This window comes from Urocitellus parryii, chromosome 4, assembly GCF_045843805.1.
Source record: "Urocitellus parryii isolate mUroPar1 chromosome 4, mUroPar1.hap1, whole genome shotgun sequence".
In the NCBI taxonomy this organism is placed as follows: Eukaryota; Metazoa; Chordata; class Mammalia; order Rodentia; family Sciuridae; genus Urocitellus; species Urocitellus parryii.
Window position 1 is genome coordinate 91,156,191 of NC_135534.1, and position 7,882 is coordinate 91,164,072.

Sequence of the window (7,882 nt, forward strand, 5' to 3'; positions counted from 1 at the left end):
GGCTGTGGAGAGTGGAAACTGCAGGGCGGGCATGGTGCTCAAGCGGTGCCGATATGGCCAAGACCAAGAACCACACCACCCACAACCAATCCTGAAAATGGCACAGAAATGGTATCAAGAAACCTCCATCACAAAGATATGATCTCTCAAGGGCGTAGACTCTAAGTTCCTGAGAAATATGCATTTTGCCAAGAAGCACAACAAAAAGAGCCTGAAAAAAATGCAGGCAAACCATGCCTAGGCCATGAGTGCACGCGCTGAGGCTAGCAAAGCCCTTGCAAAGTTTAAGGAAGTTAAGCCCAAGATGTCAAAGGGTGCTAGCCACAAGCTTGACCACCTTGCCTTGCTAGTCCATCGCAGGAACAGGAAGCAAGCCGGTGCCCACATGGTCAGGGATCGCAGGCTCAGCGACCAAAGCCCAAGCCCAAGCCAAGACCCAGGCTGCAACTCCAGCTCCAGTATCAGCTCCAGCTCTGGCTTCAGCTCCTGCTCCCAAAGGTGCCCAGGCCCCCAAGGGTGCCCAGGTCCCTGTGAAGGCTCCATAGAAAAAGCCTCTGAATGTAAGGACAAAGAACTGGTGTGATCCCTGAGTCCCTGTCTATGGGAACTGGTGTTCTCCCATGCTGTTGGTACAAATAAACCCAGAGGCAGAGGGAAAAAAAAAAAAGAATTCCTAGTATCCTCCATCTCCCACCCTCCCCTACCCCCAAAGAAAAGGAATCTATGAAAGAAGAAGATACAGCCCTCATGGATCTAAGGCACAATAGTAACAGAGGTCACAGCCTCCCCATCCCAAGGAGATGAAGTATTAATGGAGAACGGAACTGATTATATGTGAAAAGGAGAGGATCCCCAAAGTAACCAGGTTAGTCCACAAAGTTCATCTTCAGGCCAGGGTTATATGTGAAGTGAAGAAAGCCCTGAAGAGAAAAGATAATCAAGGCCATGGTTGGCTGCTGAGACAAGGAAGGACCAAACTTCTGAGGGGAAGCTTTAGAGCTAACTACCATGCAAATTGTCATGCTAGATGAACACTGACCCGATTACCTTTGGCACCAAACTAGGAAGAATGGAAAACTCAAGAAACACCATCTCAATAAAAACAAGTCAATACCACATGCTACTCATAGCAGAATATCTCAGTTACCCAAAATCCTGTATTGGAAGATGGCACATACGAAAGTAGCCATTGATTGGCTTTCCATGAGTCATCCAAATATTCCTGTAAAACTGGCAACAAAAAGTAAAGTCATATTCCCTGTTACAATCATCCCATGGGGAATCCCACTACTTTGATGTTTCATATTGCTGTCTGTTTGACTTACCCTCTATTTTCCTGTGGGAAGAATCTGCACAGTTAGCAAATGCTGTAATTTCAGCTGCAAGTCCTCTTATTATCATTGGCACCTTGGTAGCAGTGTTTGGCTGGGTTGCAGTTATGACAGGGATGCCTCCACATTTTCACATTTTCCCTATTACCCAAGATTGCCAGGGCCTGGCTTGTTTTGGCTAAAGACAGTGTCCTCCTTGTCTGCCCCATGGCCTTTGCCATGTCCAGGGATCTCCCTTTGACTTCATGGGGAATTTAAATCTGGAAAAGCTTTGAAGGTGTAAAATGAGAAAGCTGGAGAAAATACAACCTACTATGAATGAGAGCATTCTGTATGGCAAGCACTCACTCAACCAAGCACTTTTTTTTGGGGGGGTGGGGTTATTTTTCTAATTTCTTCTAATTAGTTATACATGACCGTAGAATGCACTTTGACACACCATACATAAATGGAGTATAACTTCTCATTCTTCTGGTTGTAACACAATGTAGAGATGCACTGATCATGTAATCATCTATACAGGCACTTTATACATATTATTTCATTTAAGCTCAGAGCATTTAAGCTAAGATGTTGGTATTATTTCCATTTTGCAGATGAGGAACTTGAAGCTCAGAGGGACTTCATAACTAGTTAAGAAACTGGGATGCTTTTAATATACATACAGAAGTGGGGATAAGTCATAAGTGTTCATCTCAGTGAATTTTCAAAAAGTGAATATGCTTGTGTAGCCATAATTGAGTCATTTTATTTATTTAGTGATTTTCTTCAGGAGTTTTTAAAGTTTCCTGCGGTTTTTCTAACTATTAGTTATGGAAATTTTTATTAGGGGACATTTCTTAGGAGAGAAACTAATTCCCAGTTTTCATCAAGCAGGAATGCCATCCATGTCTGCATCTGGCACCAACCTAATAGCAGCCATTGCATAACTAGGGGGTTTTGCACCTCTGCTGGAGCAAATGTCTACTTTCTTCACTGGCCTAAGAAACCTCAGCTCACTACCGGTGTGACAGCCCTAAATATTCTTTACTCCTGTCATTACACATGTTCAGAAAATTAACAGAACACATGTGCTCTTTATAACCTCTTTAAATGTTTTTTTTTAACTCCTTCTGATTGATTTCCTAGTAGGAATCTGCCTGTTTACCCCAAATAAAACTATCATTCCCATACCAGAACCAAAGGTCCAGGAAAGTCAGGGTTTTTGCTATTTTGTTCACTGATGCATCCGGTACAGAGATCAGACCTGGCATAGGATTGGTACTCAACAGATATTTGATCAAGGAATAAATGAGTGAAAAATACTGCCTCTCACCCAATCTCAAAACTTTTTCTTTATTTAACATCATATTAGCTTTTAGGGTCATCCAGCACTCTTTCTTTCCTTTACCTCTCTACCCACCACCACCTTCAATCAATTTCCAAGTCCTGTCATTTTATTTACTACTTACTACATTTACCTTAGTTCTTTCTTTTCTAGTTCCATCTACTTCAGAGGTTTAATATCTCACACCTAGAGTCTTAAATCTCCTTCTAATTAGCCTTTTTTTATTATTATTCCTAGTTGCATATTTTTAACTGTTCTAATTAGTTATACATGACAGTAGAATGAACTTTGACACATCATACATAAATTGTGTGTAACTTCTCATTCTTCTGGTTGTACATGATGTAGAATCACACCAGTTGTGCAGTCATATATGCACATAGGGTAGTAATGTCAGATTCATTCTACTGTCCTTCTTACCCCCAGACCCCCTCATCTCCCTTCACTCCCTTCACTGCCTAATCCAAAAGAACTCTATTCTTCCCTAGCTCCACTCCCTTACTGTGAAAAAATTTGGACTTTGATGTTTTGGGACTGGTTTATTTCAATTAGCATGATATTCTCCAGCTCCATCCATTTACCGGCAAATGCCTTTTAATTTCATTCTCTCTGAAGATACACTGTTCTCAGAAATTTTTTTCCTACCTTCTACTTGTTACATAATGTTCCCTTTCTCAAAAATTCATTTGTAAACTATGAGGGGTTATCTCAGAGTAGGGTAATTACCAGTGATTTTTACTTCCTTTTCTGTGTTTTTATGTATTTTATAAAAGTTAGAGGTTAATTTTTAATTCAAAATTCCAGTGCATACCGTTTTCTAAAAGAATAATATCACTGTCTCAAACATTAACTCCGCAAATATCTACCAATGGTGTGCTAGGCATGGCTTAGGCTCCAGGGACATAATTGTTCTCAAGGATACCACAGTGTAACAGGGGATCAGACTAACTAGTTACAATCCCTACAATGTATGCTGGGTCAGCTGCTCTCAGGGGTCTTACGACCAAGAAATGACAATGAGAGTCAGGGTTCCTGGAAACCACACGGATGGGACACCATCTGGGGCTGGAATGTGACTGCTGGATCAGGAAAGACTTCCCAGAAGTCCAAGGGGAGTCTTAAATCAGCTGAGAGTGTGGCAGAGGGTGAGGACAGTGAAGCTGGCAGAGTGACTAGAATGTGCAGCCCATGACTAGAAGCATGGCACTGTCTGAGTGCACTCCGAGGACCAGGTCAAGATGGCTGGAGCAGAGGGATCTGTGTTCGCGCGTTCGCGTGCATGATGGAAAGGAGGGATGTCTCTAGAAACAGAACTGAAGCGGAAAGCAGGAGCCTGGATTATGCTAAGGCAGTCCAATTCAATCCTGGCAGCACTATGGGCCACTGAAGAATTTAAGCACAGGAAAGGCAGAGTCAAATTTTCTAAATAGAAATGTTATTCTGGTCTCCTTATGAAGACTTATATGAAAGAAAGGCAAAGATCTTTATCAAGGTCAGATTTCTTTGCTGGTCCAAAGTCCCTATTCTCTTTCCCCTCCTTCCTTTTCCAGCCTCTTCAATGGTTCCCTTCTGTGAAAGCTGCCATCCTCTGACTCTGCTGCTGTCCTTAGCTCCCCTTAGAACTTCCTCTTCCTTCTCCCCACTTGATCTTTCCGAATCTTAATCTCCCACCCTCTGAAATCCCGGTCATTGTGACTTCTCCTCCCTGGACAGATGACACTCCTAGCATTGTTCCTTTGGTGAGTCTCTTCAGGTAGTCCCTGTTACCACCACAGAGACACACAAAACAGAACTCAAGATGTGTTTGTTTTCAAGTGATAATGTTTCAAATGTATGACCCAAACAAGTTTTAATCCCTTAATACTTTCTGGGATGTCTATAACCACAAATGGTGGGTGTGGTTGGGATTGGGCAATTTCCTGTGGGAAAAGCTTTTTTATTTTCCCCCACGTAGGTAAACTCTGCAATCCTTCCTGGAGCTTCACTCTATTAGCTTACAAAATTGGACTCTATCTTAAAGGCCAATTCCTTTAATGCAAAGCTTTTATCCCTTGATTTTACTTCAATTGGAAACTATCTCAGACCCTTTTCTGGTGGTTTGATGACGACCCAGCTAGAAGACAATAAGGATAGGAGGCGAAATCAGAGATCTGGGATTGGAGGGGAAGGATGATAAAGTGGCATGGCAGCCACCAAGTAAGAGGACAAGCGTTCCAAACTTTTTAGTGCTGTGGGGCAGTAATGGAGCTAAGTTTCTATAGCATTGTTTCTCAAAGTTTGGTTCTAGACACACAGCATCAGTCTACCCTGGGAATTGGTTTAGAAATGTACAGTTTTGGCATCCTTCCCAAACTTGATGAATGAGAAACCCTGGAGGTGTGGTCCAGCAATGAAGGACCACTGCTCCAGGAAGTGGGAGATCTATGTAGAATTTGCACTAAAATCTGACTTTCATTTTTCCTACTTCCCTGCTCCAGGAAACAAAGATAAAAGAATAAAAATCAGGCATTCTTGAGACCCCAAAATGGCTAGATTTGAGGAGGATCAAAAACCAAGATCACAACAAAGATATTTAAGTTTAAATATCTTTTTTGACTTTGCAATTCTACAATGAAGAAACATTTCCTTCCATAAATTAGAGTAAGTGTTCCAATGGGCTGGGCTAAAAAGATTGGTTTTATAGACAGAGAGGACTGCAATAAGCAGAAACAAAGAACAAAAATTGGATGGGTAATTTTGAATTTATTTTCCTTATAAAATGGGGACAGAGACAGAACAATAGAAAAATAACTGATTAACATCAAGTTACTTCCTGCTACTTTACTGCAAGAATTAAAGCAGAGATAACATCATTATTATGCTGATAGAAACTGGCCTGTTTGGGAAATTTGGCAGTTATATCTTCTCTCCTGATTTCTCAGATCAGATAACAACTTAATCCTATTTGGTGACATGGACTTTTGTATAAATGACTTAATTTTTATTTGATTTGATCTGTTGTGGGCTGTTGCAGGTGCTTCATTCAAAACAGTGGCCTCTTACAAATTTTACTTAGCAATAAAATATCCCAGTCAAAAACAAAGAAAAAAAATCACTGAGTACTATGATGTGCCAGCCACTATCTGAGGCTCAGTTTATACAAAACCAGTAACTATTCTTGCTTTAGAGAAGGTCTGCTCAAACCAGTGTGTGTTTTGTGTCTGTGCGGGGACTGGGGAAGGTGGGTAAGGCTTTTGGGAAATGAAAAAAGAACCTCAGTTCCAGCCTGAGATTTTATGCACATGCTAGGCCAGTGCTCTAGCACTGAGCTACCTCCACTGTCACTAAGCTGATTTTTGGAGTCAGTTGGAACACTGTCATCATGAGAAGGTGCACTCTGGGCAAAGAACAGCCTGCGGAAGGCAAAGTGATTCCCCTGTCAGTATTTTGATCTTTAAAGATATAATGGGAATCAAATTAGTCAGGAATTTGCTTTTTCTGCCTGGCTTTACATTGCTTTTCACAGCTTGAATGAAAAAGGAACAGGTGCTTCCCAGTTTCGTTCCATTTTCATCAAAGTGCAACACTGCTCCTAAAATCTTTCAAGGATCTCCCTGGCTTCCTTGACTGGCTGTTGTGTCTGGTTCTTCTTGAGACTGGTCCAACTTAAAGGACCAATCCCACACCACCCACAGCTTCCTCAGGTCAAAGAAACTGTGAGAAAAACTGTTTCTCCTAGTCAACTTTAACTGTGTTTGCTTTTTTTCCAATGGCCTTGGTCATTAGGGGATTTCCAAGGAACTATGAGATGTCTTTCTTTAGAAAACTTACATCCTACCCAAAGACACAAGACTTTGATATAAAACATAACAATATAGATGACAAATAAGTTATCAAATAATTACATGAATTTTAAACACTGCAGGAGGACAAAGGTTGACAAGTTCCGAGCCATAGGCTAAATCAAGCATCCTGTGTGTTTTTGTACAGACGGCAAGCTAAGAATGTGAGGTTTTTTTTTTTCCCAATTCTAAGCAGTTGAAAAATAAAAAAGTGTACTGAGACACATGAAAATTATATGACATTCAAACCTGTATCTATAAATAAATTCTATTTATGGTACATGCCCCACTCTTTGAATTATATATTATCTATAGTTATAGTGGTAGAGTTGAACAGTTGTAACAAAGAACATATAGCCCACCTAGTATAAAATATTTATTATCTGACCTTTTACTGATACATTTTTCTGACCCCCTGCTGTAGGGCAGGGATTTCCAAATTAATTGTATTGCTGAAACATTTTTTCCCCCAAATTAACTTGCATAAGAGCAAGTAAAGATGGAGATGCAGCTCAGAACTTGTTTGGCATGCAAGAGGCTCTGGATTTGATCACCAGCACAACAAAAAATTTTAAAAAGGCAAATATAAAATTTAAAAATATTCTCTTGTTCAACCATCACCACCTACCTTCCCTTTTTACCTTTCTCTCTTCCCTAGCTTCTCAGGCAAGCTCAAGAAATCCTAGCACTCAAAGTTGAAACACTGCTATAAGTGCTAAGAGCAGGAAGAGATCACCTGGAATAGCTAAGCAAATTGTATTCGCAAAATGAGCATAGAGTTGGGCTTTGAAAGTTGGGTGAATTCAGAGATGCCAAAGTATGGTTTTCAAAAACTTAAAAACATGACTTACATAAGAACTTATTCAATTAATTAACGACAGAATCAGCAAGACAATAATGCTGATCCGAAGAATATTTGAGAAACTGTGTATGTACAAGAAAAGGTTTAGGTTAGATAGAAATCTAATTAATATCCAACAAGCCAATAAAACCATAACTATTAGGGTTATCTTTCCTACTGAACATAAGTTATTTATATAGTTAATGAGCAAAAACTTGAAAATTACCATGTAACCATAAAATCTAGACTTTTAATCAATAGTGAATATCAAATCCAATAAGAATATATTACCCTACCTGACTAATCCTGAGCGGATCAGTTACACAGTGATTTGATAGAACACTGAAAGGATATGCTGTCTTCTTTTGTATTAGTTATAAATTTTGTTTACTTTTTCTTAACAAAAGATAAAGAAGAATATTCATTTAAGATTCAAATCCCAGGAAATATTAAGCAACAACAATGTACATAAGATGCTGAGGTCAGTTTCGGAGGATAGGCATTAAAAAGCAGCAATAGAAATGTTTTGAGTTCTATCCTATAATTAAGAATGAAGAAGAGG

At 39.9% G+C, this 7,882-nt stretch overlaps 1 pseudogene; it reads left to right on the plus strand.

Moving 5' to 3' along the window:
• Window positions 1-53: 53 nt before the first annotated feature.
• LOC113185347 (large ribosomal subunit protein eL29 pseudogene) lies at window positions 54-545 on the plus strand (annotated as a pseudogene).
• The last annotated feature ends 7,337 nt before the right edge of the window (window positions 546-7,882 follow it).